The sequence below is a fragment of the Nycticebus coucang genome, chromosome 24 (assembly GCF_027406575.1).
Source record: "Nycticebus coucang isolate mNycCou1 chromosome 24, mNycCou1.pri, whole genome shotgun sequence".
Taxonomy (NCBI): Eukaryota; Metazoa; Chordata; class Mammalia; order Primates; family Lorisidae; genus Nycticebus; species Nycticebus coucang.
The window spans coordinates 24,722,308-24,745,917 of NC_069803.1; positions in this window are offsets into that span (position 1 = coordinate 24,722,308).

A 23,610-nucleotide genomic window follows, 5' to 3' on the forward strand; every position below is an offset into this window, starting at 1 on the left:
ATAATTTATCACTTCTTATTTTTATCTCACTAACCACTCCTAAAATGGATGAAGTGAGTGCATCCAAAGTTTCCGTAGGTGTCTATGCTGACTTTTGCACTGAATTTATAAAGACTTTCAGCATGAATTTCGATTGATTTCTGTGGACTTTTGCCCTTCCTTCACTGTCTTAGAACAACTGAGGTTAACTTATTCCCGAGTAATGAGATAATGTCAGGAAAAAACACTCTGCCTTTCAGATGATTAAGGTAAAATCTCTGCCTCATCCTGATAAAAGTGATATCACTTTGGCAAATAGAAAAAGTTTAAAAGCTGTCAGGGCTGCCCAACCTGCAGCCTGTGGGCCACATGCTGATTTTGTGAGGATTCTTTCTTACCTGTCCAGTCGGATATCATGAAAAATATGGTTGCATCTTTTCTTTTTGCTAATCAACTTTCGTTAGTGTTTATGTATTTAATGTGTGGCCCAAGACAGCTCTGAATCTTGCAAGTTGCAGCAGAGAAAAAAAAAGGTTGGACACCGTTGGGTTACATGATGAACTACCATCTTGTATCCTTGCCAATAGCACTCATTCAATTTTCCCACCAAACAAGTGTTAACCAAATATTGCCTTATCATAGTCACTGGAATGTCCTAGTAAAGGGCGAGGCCTGGGTGCCCTACTCAACATGGAGCTAGAGATGGCCAAAGAGACTCCATTTTATTTTTATTTATTTTTCTTTTTATCAACTCCATTTTAAAAATGCTTATCCCATATGTTCCTTTTGGAAAGATACTTGGAGAACACTTAGAGATCTAAAAATAGACCTGCCATTCAATCCTACAATTCCTCTACTAGGTATATACCCAGAAGACCAAAAATCACATTATAATGAAGATATTTGTACCAGAATGTTTATTGCAGCCCAATTCATAATTGCTAAATCATGGAAGAAGCCCAAGTGCCCATTGACCCACAAATGGATTAATAAAGTGTGGTATATGTACACCATGGAATATTACGAAGCCTTAAAGAAAGATGGAGACTTTACCTCTTTCATTTACATGGATGGAGCTGGAACATATTCTTCTTAGCAAAGTATCTCAAGAATGGAAGAAAAAGTATCCAATGTACTCAGCCCTATTATGAAACTAATTTATAGCTTTCATATGAAAGCTATAACCCAATTATAGCCTAAGAATATGGGGAAAGGGAGGGGAGGGGGGGAGGTTGGGTGGAGGGAGGGTAATTGATGGGACCACACCTACGGTGCATCTTACAAGGGTACAGGTGAAACTTACTAAATATAGACTATTGTGTTAACACAATAACTAAGAAAAAGCCAGAAAGCTATGTTAACCAGTGTGATGAAAATATTTCAAATTGTATATAAAACCAGCACATGGTACCCCGTGATTGTATTAATGTACACAGCTATGATTTAATAAAAAATAAAAAAATGCTTGTACCTAGTATGACCTGGGCAGCATAGCATAGCATAAACACGTGTTGCAACTCTTCTTTTTCTGTTTTAAGTTCCTGTGTTCCTGCATCGTTGAGGTATATTAAGATTAATGACGTGACCACCAGAGCAGTTTCAACATATGTTCCAAATTTCTTGGCATCAACTGCTAGCCAGGCGTGACTATGAGGGAACAGGTTGTGGTTAGATAATGGTCTGGGGCTAAAGGGTCCTAGTGGTTGGTAAGTTAAGGAATGATGGAACGGGTCAAGTACGTGATTGGTGAACAAGCCAGACTTGCCAAAGGGTTCAAAAGAACATATGTAAGTGTAAGATTAGCTTTAGAAGGTGGGGCATTGTTTCAACCACCACCCCCCTTGTCAGAGCTTTGCTTTGTCTATCAATAAAAATCTTTTTTGCCACTTTTCCTGGTCTAGGACTCAGTTTTTTGCATCGCTGAGACCAAGAATTCGTGAGAGGACTTGTTTGTACCCTGCATTTCAATAGTGTTGTACCTACCCATTGCCACCTGGATGAAAAACCCGGACCCCACTTCAGGTATAAATCAGATGGTGATTTATTACACCTGCGCAGGTGGGCAGCTACCCCAAAGGACAAACGGCCTCGAAGAGAAAAGCAGGCTGCCTTTTATACCCTTTTTTTTGTTGCTATGTGGCAAGCAAGCGAACAAACACAGAAGCAGAACCTGGCTGGTTCAGGGGGTTACACCATGGTGGTTGGCACCGGGACAAACTTAGCTTGGAAAACTAAGCTGGAGTAAGCTTTCACCATTGTTTTACCTGTGGCTAGGAGTTTTGGGAACTCAGGGAACTTCCTTATTCTATTCTGAAACCTGTTCCTGGATTATGTCGGGGGTGGGGGGGAGGGTTGAGACATGCAGGGACTCAGGCTGAGACAGTTAAGGGCCTTTCGGGGTCTTTTTGCTGGGTATTACAATAGTATCACTATACTTATATGTCAATAACTTACGATGTATTATTATCAAATAATTATCATTTATTATGCATGACACACATAAGTACTGTCTCCAGCTATAGTTGAATTATCATAAATTTAACCAGCCTATGGGCTCTTTTCTCCACTTTAATGATGAAATCATTGGGTTCAGGCCCCAGTGTTTGACCAATTTCATCCTGTCCCATGTTGCTATGTAAGTTCTTAAGTGGAGGTCCTTTTCTCTCTTTTAAGATAAAAATGAACCAGTGAAGGTCAGAGTGATATTTTGGAAGAACTTAGGAGTTTGTCGCTACAGAGCATTTAAATGGAGATGAAACCAATCTCCTTGCAGCCATGACTCTCAACTGTCTGGCTCTAAGCTACTGCTGGACCCTTCAATGGAGCTCCAGTTGCACCAGACAACCTGTTTCTGACATCACTACATTTCCCAAGGTTGGAGCTATTGGCTCATAAACAAAACCACATCTTTAATTCATAACGCAGTCACCATGATGCTGAGACAGTTCTAGACCAATCCCTTTCCTGAACTCTTTCTCCTCCTGCTGTCACATCCAGACTTTCCACAATCTTCCCTATCTCCGCTCAGAACGGCACTAAGAGCCCCATGACCATGACTCCCCAAGAATAAGAAATGATACACGTTTGGAGATATAAAACTAAGTGGGGGTGCAGAGCCCTTGTATGCGTCCATTCCTGAGGTTCTGTCACCACGGCCCCAGGCCCACCCAGTTGCATTTCATCTCTGAGCTGAGCTGCCTTGAAACACAAATGAAGAGTCAAATCCATCGGCAATACGTCCTCACTCAGAACGTGAAATAGTCTCTCCACAAAGCGTCACCCAAGATACTCCTCAGTCCCGGGTAAAAGAACTCAAACGATCCAAGAGAGATCAGTTGCCTGGCCTGACCCACTAAAGACCCAAAATCTCCCCAGTTCCCTCCCAGAGCAAGGCTCCTGTGACACGTTGTTCTGCTCATTTCCTGCCCCTGAGCTTGTTGCTGTGGATGTTGCCCTTTAAAGAAACAGTCTGCAACCATAAACTTCCCCTGGGAGACTGCAGAGAAGCACAGGATGCTGAGTACAAATTGTGCAGAGGCCGAAGGGGGAGGGAGGTAACCTGGGATGCCAGCCGCCCTGACCTTTCCCTCCTTACTCACTGCTGCCCTTTCCAGCTGTGTTCCTGTTAGGCTGCGTGTGTGCGAGTTAACCCATCCAGGACCGATGCATAACATCCCCCCAAACGCCTTAGGATTTCTTTTTTATTGTTTCCTCCTGATTCATGTTTTATTTTTATTTTATTTTATTTTATTGAAGTTTCACTATTTTTTATGAGATCATAACTGTGTACATGATTGCATTTATGGGGTACAATGTGCTGATTTTACATACAGTTTGGAATGCTTCCGTCAAACTGGTTAACGTAGCCTTCACCTCATTTATTTAATTGTTGTTAAGAAAATTTTTAAAAGAAAGAAGACACGGGAGCAAGATGGAGTTTGGTCACCTTCCTTACTTCCTCGTGAAATCGAGTCGTAAGCAGCTGCAGAGAACTTCTTCCATGAATTACAAATGAACTCTGTGTGCACGTGGATGTCCCATCTGTTCACCGCCCCTGTGAAGGGCAGTCTTCCTGTGTCACCTGTCCAGGGGAGACCGGGAGCAAGCTAATACTCTCTCTGGGAGCAGAAAAGCTCTGCAGGGAGGGCGAGCCAGCTTTTTCAAACCCTTTATCTCTGTGGCCTGGCTGTTCAATCGCTACATCAAGTCTCCGCTTTCAGGAAAAAACAAAAGGGAGGAAACGAATCTTACTCCTGGAAATCTAAAAGCGTGTATAAATTCATCTTAGAAATTAGCTTCAGGCAGAACCCCGAGTTTCTAGCAGATTGGTGGGGAGGCAGACAAGGGGACACTTAGGGGGGAAATAAATCCAGCTCAGGCCTCTTGTTTCCCAATGGCAACAGCTCCCTGAATTTGAGATTTAAAACTTCTGGAGTAGCAAATGCTTTTTTTCAGCAACAAAATTGCCACTGAGCGTGGCCACCTTGCTCGGAACATGACCAGCACCAACCACCCAATTAACTCAGTGGGTTGACCTGGAGGCTGGTGCTGATTTCATGAACCAAAGATGAGTTTCCTGTACATTTTAAAAAATTAAATACGCTGCATGAATTATTCATTTTTTACTTCCCCCCCAAAAGAGTATGGATCTGATTATATTTTAAACATCATTACTTCCCCAATATTGAAATAATCAATATTTCTCTACAAAGCTCTTCATGATAACCTGAGTGAGAGGAAGCCTCTGCTCTGAATTGCTGTCACTTTTATGGCTGTTCCTGCTTTGTGGCCTGTAGCCTGGATCGCCCTACAGCTATTTGTGAGCACAAAGACCTTTCTGGTGGTGCCTGAGAAACCACCCAGGAGACGGGAATAAGCACTCCAGTCCCTGAGCCTCCATTCATCTTGATCAGACTGGATCTGTTCCCCTCCTCTCTGACCATCTGAGGGATCAAGGGCGCATAACTCAGAGGAACTGAATGCAATCTTGTCAAGGGCTGAGCTGCTGTATTCAAATCTAATCTAAAAGCATCAGTGGTAGAAATGGCATTTATCTTAATCAATGCCAAAGGTTAATGTACACACAGGGTCTGGGTTAGCCCCGTAGAAATGAGAAAGGACATTCTGTTTTTCTTTCTGGCTCTTCACTATGAAAAAGAAATTCATCTTCAGAAGCCAAGAGGGGCTAATTAAAAAGCAAACATCAGTGTGCTTCCAAGGCATCCATTGTCTGTCCCCAGCCTCGTGCCTTTGCTCCTCCCCCAGTGTCCTTGGCCAGCGGCTGGCTGAGAGAGGAACCAGAGGAATAATGCTGACTCAGAGCTGCGGTTTCCTAACTGGCTCCCTCCTCTCAGGGCTCCTCCCTGCCCCATTCGCTGGGTCAGATGATGACAGCTTACCCAGTACCAACCAAAACCTGGATGCCTAGCCCACATTCTCTCTTTTGCAATTCCAAAGCAGTTACGGACATGCACACAGGCTTCTAGAAGGCAGAGAGAGAATGGCATGCTGCTCGGATGGGTGATTGTTGAGCCCAGAGCAGCCAAGAGGAGGAAGGTGGTTCCAGCATCTCGGGGAAGGAAAAGAACCAGAACGGCAGGTGTCGGCTTTGTAGAAATATTGGAACAAAAGGGTGAACGGCCGGTCTGAAGCATGAACCCCCAGAAGGGATTTTTTCCCCTACCTCTGTGCAGGGGACATACATCAGAGGCAGCAGGGACAAGGACCAGGGTGGGACAGGTGTAGCAGCTGGTCAGAAGCAGGGTGAGGAAGCAGCCCCGGAGCTGTGAAAGGTCAGCAGTCCTGCCTGCACCGGGGCAGCAGCATCTGTGAACTTGAGCTGGGGCTATTTAAGTTCCTGTCTCATGGTCCCATGTGAAAGTAATCCCTTAGGCAGGTTTTCATTTTTTAATTGTTAGGATAATGCTTACCACCATAGAATTCAGGCAAGCAGCGTCCCAATCCTCTTTTTTTTTTTTTTTGCAGTTTGTGGCTGGGGCTGGGTTTGAACCCGCCACCTCCAGCATATGGGGCCGGAGCCCTACTCCTTTGAGCCACAGGCAACGCCCCTCCCAATCCTTTTTTACAGAAGAGGAAAAAACAGTGCTGAAGGAACAGGAGGCCCGCATTCTAGATCTATCTCTGCCACGAATTTCCCACATAATCTACAGGAATCGCGTCCTCTCTTCTCGCATCTTAATCTAGAGAAAAATATTACCAGTTGCCAAGACCTATATCTGTACCTTCTCCTATTTCTTGCTGGCAGAACTCAAATTTTGTTTGGCTACTCAGCCTCCCCTGAGGTCAAGGAAGATGACTTACTTCCCAATGAGAGATGAATGTGGATTTAGGTTCTCTCATTCCCCTCATTGTCATTAGTGAAGCATGACATATGAAGCAATCTCAAAAATGTCTAAAAGATCTTGGCAGATCCGGTCTTGATAGACGAGAGATCTTGGAGACCAAGGAGGACCCCGTAGCTAGGTATCAAGAGTGGGTGTTGGTCTCTACCACAGTGCAAGCGGTTGCGGGGGCACAGGGACAGATGGGAAAAGATGCTCAGGAAAGCCCTGCCTCGCTAGATGGCCGGAGAGGAGGAAGAACAGCGTCCAAAGGGGAGCCAATGCAGTTTTTTGAAAATCAATGGTTAGAGAAACAAGGCAAATGGCCAGTGCTTACTGGAGAGCCCCTCCACAGGAGGCGAATGGGTGACCCTGCACCCCCACTTGAGTCCACTGCTGTCCCATAGGGGGAATTAAACACCACACTTACCTTTCCCTAAAACACCAAGGAGAGACAAATGCAAAGATCTTTTCCTTCAGGCCCTATGTGGACATTTTCAGAGTTTAAAATCATGATTTGTGCAATAATTGCTTGGGGCTCTTAACTCTGGATGGGCTATTTCTCAGTATACCCATCTAGCTGGAATGCGCAGATAAATCCAAGGCTGCCCTCCCTGGTAGGGGTTTCCATGAATGGCTGGCAGTCTCTGATGCCTCTAGCTTAGATTATATGAAGAAAAAGTTCTTTGGTGTCATTTTACTTGGGCCTGGATTTTTTTCCCTATTGTCCCCACAATGTAAGACAAACAGGCTGTGTATCCAGGGGGAGTGGACACAGAATCTTCTCAGCCTCTCTCTGGTAAGGGTCTTAGTCCAGACGCCCAAATAAGGTTTTGTACTTCACGAGCAATTTCATCCAACTTATTAGCTAAAGGGAATCTGGATACAAAATTTAGAGGTGCCCTTTTTTCCTACCCTTTTTTTTGATGTTGTTGTTTTGTTTTGTTTTGTTTTTGAGACGGAGTCTTACTTGGTCACCCTGGGTAGAATGCTGTGGTGTCATAGCTTAGCTCACAGCAACCTCCAACTCTTGGGCTTAAGTGATTCTCTTGCCTCAGCCTCCCAAGTAGCTGGGACTACATGTGCCTGCCACGATGATGGGCTATTTTTAGAGATGGGGGTCTCACTCCGGCTCAGGCTGGTCTTGAATTTGTGAGCTCAGGCAATCCACCTGCCTCCACCACCCAGAGTGCTGGGATTTTGGGCCTGAGCCACCAGGCAAGGCCTTCTCTGTCTCTCCTTCTTGTGAAACAGATACAGTAGCAGAAGCTGAACCTATAATATTGGGACCAAAGGTATATCCTATCATGGATATAGCCACACTGTGTTCCAAGCATCCCTGGTTCTCCCCCCACCCCAGGCACACAGCCGCATGGCATTCCCTCATGTAAGTTTGAAACATGGGGGTCAGTTCCAGTAGAAGCTTTAGGAGCCTGTGCATGAGAGCCATGCTCTTTTCTCCAGGTCACATGTGGCATTATTCAAGAAAGTAGCTCTTCTATCAGCCTGGACCCCTGAGAGGCTGCAGGGAACAGAGCCCAGCTGACTCTACACTGGGCTTGTAACATTAACGAGAAATACGTCTTTGTCATTTTATGGCATTAAACTTAGTGTGTGCATGTTTGCCTTTGATTTTCACAGCATAACCTAGTTTATCCTGACAGGTGTGAATACTGCACTGTGGCCTCTGTGTCCACACAAACAGCAGCAAAGTCTTCGTAAGAGCTGTGATCCCTGGCTTTGGGGCTCTGTCTGAAATTGGAACACCCTAAGCATTTGCCCCCTAAAAAAAACAAGCTGTTGGGCAGGTTGTTGAGCACTGCAGGCTTAGACGAGCAACGGCCACACGGACAAGGCTGAAAATGTACCCCTACTGATAGATCGCTTACAGGAAAATTCCTCCAGGTTTTCATTTTTAAGCTAATATGTGGAAAGGACTATTTATGGGGGAGGGAGGAAGAAGCAGAAAGGGGAAGAAAAAGAGAGGCGGCTTTGGCAGAGGCAGTTTCTCAGCGGTTATATATTATGCCCTGGGATGAGACAAAGCTTTGCTGATGTCATGGAAAGTATGAAAGTTACATTAGAAGGCTAATCATGTCATACTGACTTCTCTGGAGCAGTAAAATACAAGCATTTTGGGAAGACATGATGAAAGAACATAACAAAATAGTACAAAATTTCAAAGGGAGATGTCCTCTACGCTACCATTGAATTAAGAAGATGAGACCAACCTATAAGAAAAAAAAGAGCACTCGCTTTACAAAAAGAGTCACGAGCACTATTGAGATGATAACACGTAAGTGGGACTATTATCTAAAAGAGACTTTTACATTGAAAGTAAATAATGACAAGATACAATTTGGTTCTTCTCAGTGAGCACGGGAGGCCCAAAAGGAAAAGGAAAATAAAGGAACAGAGAGTTTCTGTTTTGTGTGAGTCTGATTTGCGACAGTCCAATTTATAGCTGATGCGGGAAAAATAAAATGAATTACTATAACAAATAACAAAAAATGAATTACTATAAGAAATAAAATAAATATGCCAAGTAAATCATGTAGCATCCAGGTGTGCAAACGAAAACAAATTCTGGAACCCTACTGCTACAAGAAAGCAGAAAGGGTCCCGTGGCTAATCGTAGGGAGCTCTGAGACAGGAAAGAGAGAACACGAAGTAGATTCCAGCTCCACGTGAAATAGAGCTTTTGGCTTGTCTCACTGCCATGGTCACAGGAATTCCAGGCTGATTAAGCTAAAACTGTCTCAGTGTTTATAAGATGCATTTTTGGGGAATCAAAATAAAAGAAAAGAATCAACTAAAAAGTTGATAGACGGAAACCCCTCCCAATGCAGACCCCCTCCCTTCATTCTACCGTAGATGGTAGAATTGTGCTGAAAATAGTTGAGCAAGTTGGGGAAGCTTGACTCTCCCACGAACATTGATTCAAAGCCAGATGGCTCTATGGAGACCCCAGAGAGAGAAATAGCTTCCCTTAGCCAGATGCTTATTTAACATCCTTAACAATGTGATTAAGTTCTACAAGAATTATTCTACACTCAAATCTGTTAGAGGTGCTGATGGATAAAAAAAGGGAGAAAAATGGCCTCGGGAAAGAGGGCTAGCCAGAGGCAGCTTTACCAGCATTCCACCAGGAAATACTGCACAGTGGGGAACAGCAAAAAACGTTAGCATCGTTTTTTTTAGCACAGCCTAAACCCACTCCTGGTTCTCACTTCTCTTCACGTGACTTCCTGCAATAGTGTCTCTTAATCTTGGTTTTCCCATCTATAAAATGGAAAGAAGTATAGAATCTACGTCATAGGTATGATACTGAAGACTAATCAATAGAATGCATGTAAAACGTTTAGCTCCTGGCATTCAGAACAAAATCAATACACACCTGCTATTGTTAGAGTTTAGTTTTCCCTCTGGGCCTGAGGGATGCCTCAATCTCTTTCCAATATTAGCTCAACAACCCAGTACATTTGAAGCATGTAGCCAGCATACTGTGTTGACATTCAGCCCAGAACGCCAAGTCCTCGTGCTGCTTAGAATCTCTATGGGCCGTCAGGACTCAGTCAAACAATCAGTGACAATTAGGAATCCTAATAGGTGATATCACTGGGACCCAGAGAATAAAACAGCTCCCCTTGCACAAAATGGAAGGTGCAAAAACCTGAGTTCTCCGAACCTAGATTGCAGTGAAAGGTCTCTGGAAACTGTCTAATACTAATAAACATTCTTTGTTTGGGACCCCATCTTCTCTTTGGCTTTACATCCTAAAAGAGAAGAAATCAAACAAAGACATTGTACTTTTTGATTGTTCCAGGTGATGGACAAAGGGTCTATGTGGCCATAGATGTCTAAGATACAACAAAGAGCCACTCAGAGGTACAGCAAGAAAACTGGAACTGCTCTGCTACTTCCTTGGAAATGAACGTCATTTTATGAGCTCCCATCTGGTAACAGTAAAGGCGTGTTTGGCATCACTTATGCTTTGGGGAAGATGAAGTCTTTGTTCAAAGGACGGTAGGTCTTTGTGGGAGCCCAAAGCCATGAGGAATTTTAATCCCAAATTTTAGTACTCAGCACTGAGCACTAAATCAACTAGATTTTAATCCCAAATTTTAGTACTCAGCACTGAGTCCACAATAGTTTAATTTCTTGATGAAAAATGTCTTCTCGTATTTATGACTGTGATTAGCAACAACACTGAGGTAAGATCTGGGGAGGAAAATGATGAGTTTGGTTTAAATGCTTTGAAGTTTTTGAAGCTTTGCTCCTTTATGAAATAGATAGAAATTTATTTGTACATTGTAAAACAATTTTATTTATATAATGAATGTGTTTAATTCTGTGCTAAACATAGCATGATAGAAATTAAACACAGCTGGAGACTCATTTGGAAGGTACTTACTGCCATCTTCTCTAAAAATTCAATTACTCAGTACTTAATAACCCTTAATATCCCAAACTGACTCTTTTTTCTTCTTCTTCTTTCTTCTAAAACTATTTCTGAACACCTACTATGAGCCTGGAATTGTTCTTGGTGGTACAGATACAGTGACAACATCATTGTCATCAATGAATTCATAGACTCGGGAAAAAATTTAAACAATTATAGTACCTTCTTCTAAGTGCTTCATCAGGAGAGGTAGAGAGTTCTATGGTAATAACCAGAACCCAGAAACCAGCCTTGGAGAACAGGATCAGGAAACATGTATCCGAAGGTGGTAAATAACTTGGCTAAAGTCAGCAGGATACAGAAAATTTAGCCCATCAAATGAGAGGCATAGGAAAGAAAGAGGAAACAATTTAGAAAGTGAGCAATATCATGAACTCTAGAGAATAGTTTAATAAAACTGATGGGTAGAAGTGAGTAAGGAATAAAACCAAGAGTTATATGTATGTATGTATACCATCATATGTCTACCACAGTAAGGAGTTTGGACTTTTTCTTCAGAGCGCTCAGAAACAATGAAAGGTTTGAAAATAGTGGTTGGTGAAAACATGATTATATTTGCATGTGAGAAAAAAAATCACTGTGATATCTGTGCTAAAAGAAAGCAAACTAGAACCAGAGAAAAAATGAGGTGCTGTTGAAATTATCTTGGTGAGAGGTAAAGTGGCTGAAATAGAAACAGGTGGTTTAACAAGTTAGAAGATAGAATCGACTAGATTTGTTTTTTGTTTTGTAGAGACAGAGTCTCACTTTATGGCCCTCGGTAGAGTGCCGTGGCCTCACACAGCTCACAGCAACCTCCAACTCCTGGGCTTAAGTGATTCTCCTGCCTCAGCCTCCCGAGTAGCTGGGACTACAGGCGCCCGCCACAACGCCCGGCTATTTCAACTAGATTTGTTAATTCATGAAACTGAAGGAGAGACAAGAGTGAAAAGGTTCATAAGATAACAACAAAGGCTGTGACTGGGGGGATGAATGAATAATAGGATTAGTTCCTTGGGAAAAGTTTATGATTTTGGACATGTTGAGCTTGGGATGTTGGAGGAACATCCAGGCAGAAATGTTTGGTATGTGTATGAGTCTAGAGGCTCAAGAGGGGAATTAGACCAAGAGATAAAAATGTGAAAACCATAGTTAGAGCGGAGGGGGGGGAGAGGCGTATGAAATGGAGTAGGCAAAGTGTGTGTAGAACATGTATGACGGGAGAAGAAAACACAGGCTAGGTCAAACTCTGGAAAACAGAGGATCAGAAGTCGCTAAGAGAGATAAAGAATAACTGTTTAAAAATATTTTTTATTAAGTCCTATATACATAGATCATGAATACATTTATGCCTTTGTGGGATTCAAGGTATTGATTATTTGTACAAATTAGAGTGCTCACATCCTACTAATTAACATGGCTTTCACCTCATTTACTTAGTCACAGTGTTAAGACATTTGTGTTCAATACTTGATAGATTTGACTTGTACCCTTGCAATATGCTTCATAGTTGAGGTCCCACCATTAACCCTCCCTCAATCAACCACCCCCTCCCTTTTTATCCCCCTCTCCTTCCCTCCTTCATCCTGGGCTATAGTTGTGATTCATCTCTCATATGAAAGTGTGAGTGATTATAAATAAAAAAATTTAAAGCTCAATTCTAGGAAGATGAGAAAATCCAAGAAGTGTTGAGTTACAAAAGTCAAGGACAAAGATGGTTGAAAAAGAGGATGTTAAGCATCAGTCAACTAAAGACAGAACTGATAACAGTATATAGGTTTTACAGCAGGGAGGTCGTCATGACCCCCACCCAGTGCTGTGATGGAAGGAATGAAACGTCTCAGGTGGGATTTCAGATACTGGTAGTACCTTGTTCTAGAGGAGGAGAGGAGGCATTGTCAGGCATTCAAAACCAGGTAGCAAGTAAAGGACCATCTCTGCTACCTTGCTAGAAAGATTGACCCTCTTCCTACTGGCCTGGACACTTCACAAATAGCAATGTTTCTACTAACTGACATTTTCTAAGAAAATATGTTTATTTTTGTCCAGTGACCTTATCACCTTCATCATTCTTAGGGGCTCTTCATCCAATCCCCTTTCTGAACCATTCATCATGTGCTCTATAAAAGACTCAAATCCCCAAGATAACATTTCTCAGGAAAACTCATCCCTGGGTTTCTTGGACATATTCATTCCGGAAGCTTAGCTTAAGTGCTTTTCATTGTCTTCTGTGATATTGATTGCTTTGTAGGCAGACAGGAGATTTGGTGTATCTGCCCTTCATCAAGCTGAGGCCCCTCAAAGACTAAAATGTTTTCCATGATTGCAGAAATAATGCTGAAGGTTTGTGTTAGCTGGAGGACCTCCCTGGGAAATATAATGAATGAATGCAGAAAACAAAAAAAAATCCTGGTGTATCCACATGTCAACACAGTGGCAATGCATTTGCCTGCATTTTAAATATCTCCTGAGTAATTAAATCTCCATGTCACTCTCTGCAGCAGTGTATTCTGAGATGAAAAATGAATATAGCAAAACAAAATGGCAGGCTGAGCCCATTTCCATTATCCAATGTGGAGAAATGCAAAGGAAGCTGACTTGGAAGTGGCCCTCTAGTTTTACATCCCTGGGACTCATTGGGCTCCATAAAGGCAGAACCTCATTTCCTGAAAGTCAGCCGTAAAACCGTAGTAAGTCCTGGAGACAACACCAGTCCATTTTTCTTGGCTCAGACATGCCTCTTGGCCATACTGGGAAAGATTAGTCACTAGACCAGCGGTTCTCAACTTGTGGGTCGCAACCCCTTTTTAGCAATGGAAATACATCCTGCATATCAGATATTTACATTACGATTCATAACAGTAGCAAAATTACAGTTATGAAGTAGCAATGAAAATAATTTTCATTTTCATAATTTTCATTTGTGGTTGGGGGTCACCACAACATGAGGAACTATATTAAAGTGTCCCGGCATTAGGAAGGTTGAGGACCCCTGCTCTAGACAATGTCTTTTATCCTGGGTGCTGTATCTGACAACACAATTGAAATTACTACTTGCTAGGATTTCCACTAAATATAGAAGTTACCAGGAACTAACATTGGAATTAATGTATCTGATTAAAACTACTCGATATCAGAGAATTAATTCTATGTGGGAAATATATAAGGAAAATAGGAATTTTTAGGTAAGACGTTTATAAAAAAGGCTTGGGAATGTGGTTTTTGTTAATGAAAAAGTAATTTTGCCTAGTTCAGAGATTTTTTAAGGATTATTTTAAATTAAAGGAATAAAGAAACGATGGCTAAAACAGAATGGGTAGAAAAAATTGGAGAAAAAAGAATGATAAAAATTATAAAGAGTTATTAAAGGTTTATAGAAATTCTACCATCAAACTGTGTAAGAGTATGTGGATTTGTTTATAGAGGCTTTTTGTAAATTAGCTTTAGCATTAATAACACATAAATGCAAAGATAAAATTTGTTTTTCTCTTCAGAATATTGTAAGATTTCATGCAATGTTAATAAGAGATAAAATATTTTTGTTTGTCTTTTGAATAAGCTGAATAAAACCAAGGAGAGAGACAGTTTGCCCCTTTATCAGCTTATCTTTCAATCTGCCATTTTGAGGTCTTATTGTTTAGAAAACGGAGAGCCTCTCTATCAAAGAGTGCAGATTTTAACTTTTGGAAATCTTTGCATTATCACTTCAGTTATTTTATAGTGACATATGATCCTACTTTGAACAATTATTTTAAATAGCCTTTAACTTTCTTTGGGTCCTGTTTTTCTTAATGTGCTTTTAAAATATATTCCACAATTATATGAGATTCCTAAAATTCTGATATGCCTGGGTACACGTCAATAGTAACAATTTTGACTAATATGTTATATTGCCAATTATGTCTTAACCGTGGCTTTTTAAAGACATTTTGCCATCCATTGACTATTTTTATTTTTACTCTGATTTTTCTCTAAAAAGTCTTTAAATGGTGACAGTCTAAAATTTGCTTCTTCAAGAAAATTTATAGAAAGGACTCTGACAGGTACTCTGAAATATAGGTTTCTGATAAATTGGGAGATATTATCATTGGATGAAAAAAATCTTCTAAAACTAATTAAAAAGAAGCTGATGTATTAATGAAGATTGCTAACCAAACATCGAACAGAACAATTCCAGTTAATTATATGGAACTGAACTAACAGAGGACTAAAATAATTCTTTCATGACTTTTTTTATTTAAAACATTGCTGATTCTTTTTGTTTTGTCTTCCAGAGTCAAGAAAAGTATTTTTTTTTCTTTTGAGCTATTTTTAGTTTACAATAAATTGAAAAAGTACACTTTGGTAAGCAAGATCTGTAGCATTTCTCTTTCTCTATCTAATTTCTCCAGAATTTGTATACTTTTGATACTTGCGAATGTTCTTAATTTATGGCAACACAGTTATTTGCATAAGTTCAATACAAATCTATTTTCTTTTCTAATAGGACCCAATTGAAGTCATTGGTTATTTCACCAAGGCCTTGGCTGAAATGGCAGATTTTCAGATATGCCCAGACTGCTTTGAAGAATTAAAGTTGACTTTTTGGAGCCTATGAAAAGCCATTTGGAAAGACAGCCTGGTACCTGACCTATAACAAATTTTCCTGACTTGTGGTAAGTAAAGAATGTCACTTTCTGGCAGGTCCAGGAAGCTCAAGTTATCTGGGGAACCCCAAAAAAAGAGGAAGTCACCCAATTCATACAGGGATTTCGGACAGATGTTTGCTGTCAAATCCTCTCCTTGACTCCTAATCTCAAAAGTCTAACCTGAGATTCCTTAGGAAAATGTTCCAGCAAAACCAACTTAAAAAGAACCTGCAAGGCCAATAATTATTCTTGCTGCACTTTATGCAAATAATCAGGCCAAGTATAATTAAGTCTAAAACTTCATTTTCAAATAAACTGGTCCTACTATGATTTGTCTTTGATAAAATGAGAAACTGAGGAGAGAAAAATTATGTTTCAGGAAAAACACTCTAGTCCACCTCTTATAAGATTCCAGCCTTAGGTGTTACAAGTTTTTTATTTGCTGACAATCTGGACTAAATCCTGAACTCTATTCTGAATACAAGTCTCCAAACTAAGCTTTTCAAATTTGATTCCTTTTTTTTTTTTACTTGAAATCATTGAAAATAAACCTGCTTTTACCTGAAGATCTGCACGCTGATGTTAGACAACTTATATAAACCTTTGGAAATATCAATACAGCAACTTAATATATGAACAGTCTTTATACTTGGTGAAATACGAACACAACTCCAAAAGTTCACTAGAACATCTGATACAAAATTCAAATCAGGAAAAAGTCTGTCCAGTTAACTCTATCTGCTCTCCATCTAACGATGCTTCGAACCTAATATCTCAAAACCTCAGCTGGTTACCTGCTGGACTCAGTAACTTAGTTTATAGTTTGTGCTGTGAACCTTGGTTTTCTTTTGTTTCCATAGAAATGCCTCTTATTACATATCTGATTCTACAAAGCGGATAGATGCCTGCCTTTGGTGGAATCCCACCTCCAGCACCACTGCCTGAAATAAGACACAACTATTCACTGTTTAATCAGACTGGCCTGTTCTCAGGACTGAGAGCCCGGATCAATAGCTGATAAGATGATCCACCAACGCAACGTGTGGCTTGTGAAGTTTAGGGGGGGATTTCATGTTGGGGCTAAGAAAATAGTACCTCAAAATGAAGGCCTCAGAAGCAAAGGTGTTCTCACACTTTTCCCTGTCCTCCTGCCTCTTAGTCCCATTCTTCCCTGATGCCAGCCACAGAAAAAGAATCCCTCTTCCCCAAAGCAGGTCATAAAAGCCAGACTCCTTTTCCTGAAAGCCAGCCGTAAAACCTAAAATTATTCTGCATAAAACTGGCCATAAAGAAATTCTGTGACCTTCCTTGTTGGAATGTAGGTCATAAAACTCCCATTCCAGATGGAAGGATGCTGCTCAGAGGGTCCAGGAGGGGACAGTCAGGCCTTGCTGGGCTTCCCTACTCCGTCTGTTTATTAACAGCAGATCCTACCCTTTTTGTTCAGTTGTATTTCTACTTGGCTGTCCAGACTTTGTTGAAGGTAAGCATAAAAATGGACAATTTCTCCCTGTATCTTTGGGTCTTTAACCTGAAGGTGCCCATGTATGCACATTAAATCAATGTGTCTGCCTTTTCTCCCATTAATCAATTTGCACCATGTCAGTGATTTTTCAGCAAAATCTTATTGATTTTTATAGAAAATCCTTACAAGTTCCTAATTTCAATTCCTTTAGATATATCCCCAGTAGTGAGAATGCTAGATCATAATGGAAATTCTTTTTTTTTTTTTTTTGCAGTTTTTGGCCAGGGGCTGGGTTTGAACCCACCACCTCCGGTATATGGGGCCAGCGCCCTACCCCTTTGAGCCACAGGCACCACCTTGGAAATTCTTTTTTTTTTTTAGCTTTTTGAGGAAACTTCATATTGCTTTGCAGTATGTAAAACTATCCCGATTTACATTTCCACCAACAGTGTGCAAGGCTTCCACATTTTCGTACAATATTTTTGTATTCAAGCCATTCTAACAGATGTAAGGTGACATCACATGGTGATTTTATTTTGCATTTCCCTGATAATTAATGATGGTGACCACCTTTTCATATTCCTTTTGGCCATTTGTATGTTTTCTTTGGAGAAATGGCTATTCAGATCCTTCACCTATTTTTCAACTGGGTTGTTCTCATGGTTATTTGAAGTTTGTTTTTTTTTTTTAATTTGGATGTTATAAACTCCTTATCAGATGTATGGTTTGGAAGTATTTCCTCTCCTTCTGTGAGTTGCCTTTTCATTCTGTTGATTATTTACATTGAAGAAGTTTTTTATTAGCAAGGTGTATTCCTACTTGTTTGTTTTTGCTTTTGTTACCTGTGATTCCCCAATGCATTTTCTCCCTTATTTAAGTACAATGTGTTGTTCTAACAAAAGGTATTTATTTCTAGTTTAGTGCCACAGGTCAAATAATTTCTTAATCTCGCTATTTCTTAAGCAGGTTGATACCAGATGCTTTGGTTTCATTGTTTTGTTTTAGTCATTTATAATTTAATCATAAGTGATTTTGCAGAGTTTTTATTTGTTTATCCGCCTTTTCATTTGTTTCCATTTGGATGTTATGTTGATGGGTCTTGGGAATGGTATTTTCACACGGAAGGCTCATTCAGCCTGGAGTCACCTTCCATACCATTCTGCCCCAAGTTTCTCAGTCTCCAGTTTCTATTCCCCAATAATTCTGTGGCCATTTGTCTTAAGGGGTGTACATGCCTGATTCAATAGGCAATCTTTACAATAAAGCTTCTAACAGGGTGACGGAAGCAATCAGCTCCGAGACCATGTTGAAGATCAATCACATCGTTCTCAACCACTTCCCCATCAGGGCAAGGAACCCACCAGTTCCAGAGAGATAGCTCCATGTGTGGGGGAGGGAGTCAGACTCAGTCCAGGAATTTCTATTTTCTTTCTGTTATTGATGCTGTTATCTTTTTCATTTTATGTTTATTTCCAGTTACCAATTCACAGAATAAAAGCTCTGTCTAGATTTTTGTGATCACCCAAATTCTTTTCTCTTAGCCCAATCACAATTCCTATCTCCTTGATTCCTTCACTTCTTACCTATTTTCCAAACTCTGCCCCTTCCCACACACACTCACAGCCATCTTTTAAAGAATTTACATCTAGAATAGTGGGAGTATGTATTCTTATTTTGTTCATACCAGCATCTACTTTTTGTCTTTGAATGAGGCTAGGTCTAGCTAGTCTGGCATCTACCCTCAAACGAATGCAAGTCACTTCCCTCTGTTTCTCCCTCCCCTCCCCCCAGCTTGTAGCAGAACTCTCCTGTGTCTTTGTCTGGAGGTTGGATGATGTCAGCTTACTTAGAGTTTGACCCATGACCTAGCAGGATGAGGGGAACAGGCAGGGAACTGACGCTAAGGACAGTCCTGGCAGGTAAGTTTTGTCTCTGCATGGCTTCCTCCTGGGGGTTACTGAAAATATTATACCCGGGAGATTTTCTCTATCTAGTTTCTCTCCAGCTAAGCCTCATCTTAGGCGCACTCTGCAAGTTGACTGGTGTCACTGCCTGTTCCATCAGGAGAAAGCATTGCAGTGTCCAAGAAGGGTTCCTACAGCAAGAAGATGGAGCATTCTGGAAGAAACCAAGTCAGGAAAAATCCTAGGAGTTCTATTTAGTTTGGGAGCCTCACGTAGGACTCCAAGTGTAGCCAACTCTGGCTGTGAAAGCCATTTCACATGGAACAAGCTCCTCTCTCTCTCCTCCTCCCATCCCTTCTATTTCTTCTCTTCCTCTCCATCCTCCTCCTCCTCCTTATCTCTCTCCCCTCCATCCCCCTTCCTCCCTTTCTCCTCCTCTTTCTCCCACACCCTACTCACAACCTCACACTCCAATACTTAGGGTCTGTTGTAGCTCTTTGTGACTTTCCCGCATTTTCCATGGAGGGTGTTATGAGTTAGGCTTTTCTGACTGCTTTCATGCCAGTCCCATCTGCCTTAACCAGAGGCTCTTTTCCCTTCTGAGACAAAGTATGGCGCCCCCATCTTAGTTCTCATCACTGACGCTAGCAGCCTTCCATGTCTATATTTCTTTGTTCATTTCCACCAATTCTGACGGAAGGAGAGGGAGAAGGTGCTGAGGGCTTGTGCTCCAACCACCAGCCATCCCCAGACCTCTGCAGTGTATGCCCCATTTGATTTGCATAGTCGACCTCCTTGCAAGTAAATCCAACTTGACTGTTCTGCTGACAAAGACACTCTGGTTTTCCCAACCATTATAAAGAAGGTGCAGCTTTCAAAGATGATGCCACTGACATGCATTATTATTTAATAAACAGGTTGCAATTTAATTTAATTGTCCACAGCATCACCTCCTCAGAGAGACAGAGATCAGGATCTCTGAGGCAGAATGTGTGTCCAAAGACAACAAAGATTTGATTAGAATCGAACACAAAAATAGTATGGAAACCGTTTTCCCACTGCCTTGGAAACGGAAATGTTTCGGTCTCCTCTGAAAAGCTGTGTAGAAACCCATCCACCATCAGTGGAAGAACATTTAGTTTCCCCTTCAAGAAAACATGCCCATTTCTTCTGTAATACAGAGAATGCTGACAAGGTCCTGACATCTTCTATGGCGAGCTACTAAGAAGCCTATAAAAAGAGAAAAACTCAATTCAAGTTGGGGAAAGAAAAGGAGGATGGAGGATTGGTGTTCTCCCACCTAGTGGGTACAGTGGCAAGGTATAAGGCCCACATCTGGGAGTGAGACACAGCTACAACAGGTACCTCATTAACAAACACAAACATTGTAACCTAATCGGTGCCCTCTTATCAATCTGAAATTTAAAAAAATAAATAAAAGAAACCTGTGAAGATGTGTACGATTTTTCATCACTAAATAAGTCCAGGAAAGATCCTCCTGGTAACAAAATTCAGGGGGCCCTGAGAGCAAAGAATGAAAAGTTCACAGGTCCTACCCCTCAGGAAGGTTCTCGATGACAACCTTGTGGTGGGCACTGGGGTTCCTTACCTGCTAGCTCTGTGTGTTTAGAAGACTAAAGGGTCTTCACTTTTTTCCAAACTAGTGCTGCAAACAATGTAACCACTACCATGTACCAGAATCATGTGGACTCACATTCTGTGTGATCCTGCAGGTGTTTTGATTTATGACAATTGCCTCTGTAAGACCACTGATCTAAATGGTGATTTTATATTTGTCCCTAATCTTACACCTCTAACTCAGTGCTTCTCACACATTTAGTTCCATATGGACCACTTGGTATCTTGTTAAAATGCAAGTTCAGACTCAGTAGGCCTGGCTTGGGAAGGAGAGTATACATTTTCTATCAGATGGGTCCCAGATAATGGCTCAGTGCCCATAGCTTAGTGAGTAGGGCGCCGGCCACATACACCAAAGCTGGTGGGTTCAAACCCGGGCTGGGCCTGCTAAGCAACAATGACAATTGCAACCAAAAAAATAGCCAGGCATTGTGGTGGCTGCCTGTAGGCCCAACTACTTGGGAGGCTAACGCAAGAGAATAGCTTGGGCCCTAGAGTTTGAGATTGCTGTGAGCTATGACGCTACGCACTCTACCAAGGGCAACATAGCAAGACTCTGTCTCAAAAACAAAAACAAACAAACAAAAAAGTTCTCAGATAATGCCAATGCTGTGGTCAGCAAATTACATATTTTTCTTTTTCTTTTTTTTTTTTTCAGATTGTATTTTGAATAGCAAGTCTTAGCTCACATGTCTTCACCTTTTATCCCAGTGGCTTTCATTTTTAATCTAAACTTATTTTTTAATTAACATACAATTTTAAAGCAGTTTTAGGTTCAATTAGAAAAATTGAGTGGAAAGTACAGAGAATGCCCACTTACACCCTGACCCTCCCCACACAAAGTCTTGCCCTATCTACATCCCACACCACAATAGCGCATTTGTTACAATTGATGGAGCCATGTTGATAAATCATTGCCAAGCAAAGTCCATGGTATATACAGATTTCATTCTTGGTGTTGTTCATTCTATGGGTTTAACAAACATATAACACGTACCCACCATTGTACCATCACACAGAACAGATCGATCTATGCCCTAAAAGTCCTCTCTCACTCTGCCTATTTTTTTCCTCCTTCTCTCCTGACCTCTGGCAGCCACTATCTTTTTACTGCCTCCATAGTTTTCTTTTTTCCAGAATGTTATATAGTTGGAATCATATAGTATGTGGCCTTTACAGACCGGCTTCTTTCACATTGTAATATGCACTAAGGTTCTTCCACGTCTTTTCATGGCTTAATAATAGCTCATTTCTTTATAACACTGAATAATAATCCGGCATCTGGATGCACCACAGTTTATCCATTCATCTACTAAAGGACACCTTAGCTTCTTCCAAGTTGTGGCAATTACAAATAAAACTAATACAAAGGTCCATGTACAAGTTTTTGTGTGGACAGAAATTTTTAGCTCCTTGGGGTAAATGCCAAGGAGCATGTTTTCTGGATGTCATGGTAAGAATGTGTTTAGTAGGAACCCACCAATGTAGCTTCCACCAGTAAAGAAATGAGAGTTTCTTTTGGTCCAAATCCTCACCAGCTTTGGTGTTGTTAGTGTTCCGGATTTGAGCCATTCTAAAAGAAAATAGTGGATGTGCTGAAAGTATTTATTTGGAGGTTACAAACAAATTTTATTGAGTAGGCAAATGCAGGAATATAAAATCCACAAATAACAAGGATTGACTCTATGTGTGTGTGTACAATATCTCCTTTTGGAAGTTTAAAAGAACACTCACCTTTCCCATGTCCAAGATAGATTTCTGACTGTCACCAGCAAATCTTATCCTCCCGTAGTTTTCCCCATCTCTGTAAATGACAACTTTCACTATTGCCAAGACTGAAAAACCACACGGCTGCTTTTCCTCTCACTGCAAACATATCCAAAGTCTGCTCATTTCTCACACTCACCCCCACCCCAACCACATTCAACCCTTGCCAATTTCATTGCTATAGCTTTCTCTCCAGTCTGCTCTTAATGCCACAAACAGAATGCTGTTTAGAAAATGTACTGCATGCCATGTTTCCTAAACACTTTCTTTTCTTTATCTTTTCCTTTTTTTTAATATTTTAACATCTCTGAAATCAGGATGAGAATCACGAACAAGAAAGAAAGCTTTGTGCCATAGTTTAAATTGGATCATTATTTTTTTCTTTTCTGAGGTGCATAAAACAATATTGGGCTTTAAAATTTAAGGTATCTTAGATGCAACAAAACATGGTTGGATAAACTATATTGCTCATCTGCACAAAAGCATTCAAGCTCCCAGATCCCCACCTCATTCAGAGCAAAGTCGTCTTGAGACCTCCAAGGCCCTGCCTGGCGCCCTGGGCCGCCTTCTCCAATCTCATCTCCTGGCCACGCCTACTTTGGCCACGCCCACCTAGCCACGCCCGTCCACTTAGCCACGCCCACTCCAGCCCAGCCTTTCTCTTTCCTCCTTCAAGGCCTCAGGGCTTCTCTTTCTACCTCTGCCCGGCTCCCAGCCATCCCCTCACTTCCTGTCTTTCCTTGAGCGCCACAGTCTCAGCAAAGTCTTCCTAACTCCAGCCTCTCTGAATTTACAGCACCTCTGACACTGCTTCCCACTTAATTTCTCATCATTGAGCTTCATGCTAAGTGACAGACTATTCATGTCTCCAACTAAACTACAAGCTGTTTAAAATCTGAACTGTGGCATCTAGAGGATTACAAAAAGGTAAAGTTCAATAACTTAAAATTATATTATTGATTAAGGTTGGACGCTGGGTGCCTCCTTCTCTAGAATCCTGGGAGCTCATTATTTAGAAAATTGAGTACAGGTGAGTATGTGGAAAAAGGAACTACCCTAAAACCTGGAGGTAGACGGAATTCTCTTGGAGGAACAGGGATCCATTTGACAATGTTCACTTTATCACACTGGGATTTTTTTGTTGTTTGTGTGACAGGACGAAAATCAACCAGCTTGATTGCTCACAGCCTTTCTTCTCTTCCCACCGCCTAATAAGATATCTCTGTTGACCTGCTCATTCACGCTCCTTAGGTTGGTATGGAAGACCTTGAATAATTTGCCTACAAGCTTTCCTTCTGTTTCCCCACTTAGTAGCCTTCCTTAAAGCCATGTGCCCCTGGACCTGGTTCATTTACTGCTTTTGCTTTCCCTCCCTCTATACTTTTATCAATAGTGGTACATCCCTCCCTGTCTTCCTCACGCAGGCTAAGCCCAGCCACACCCCATC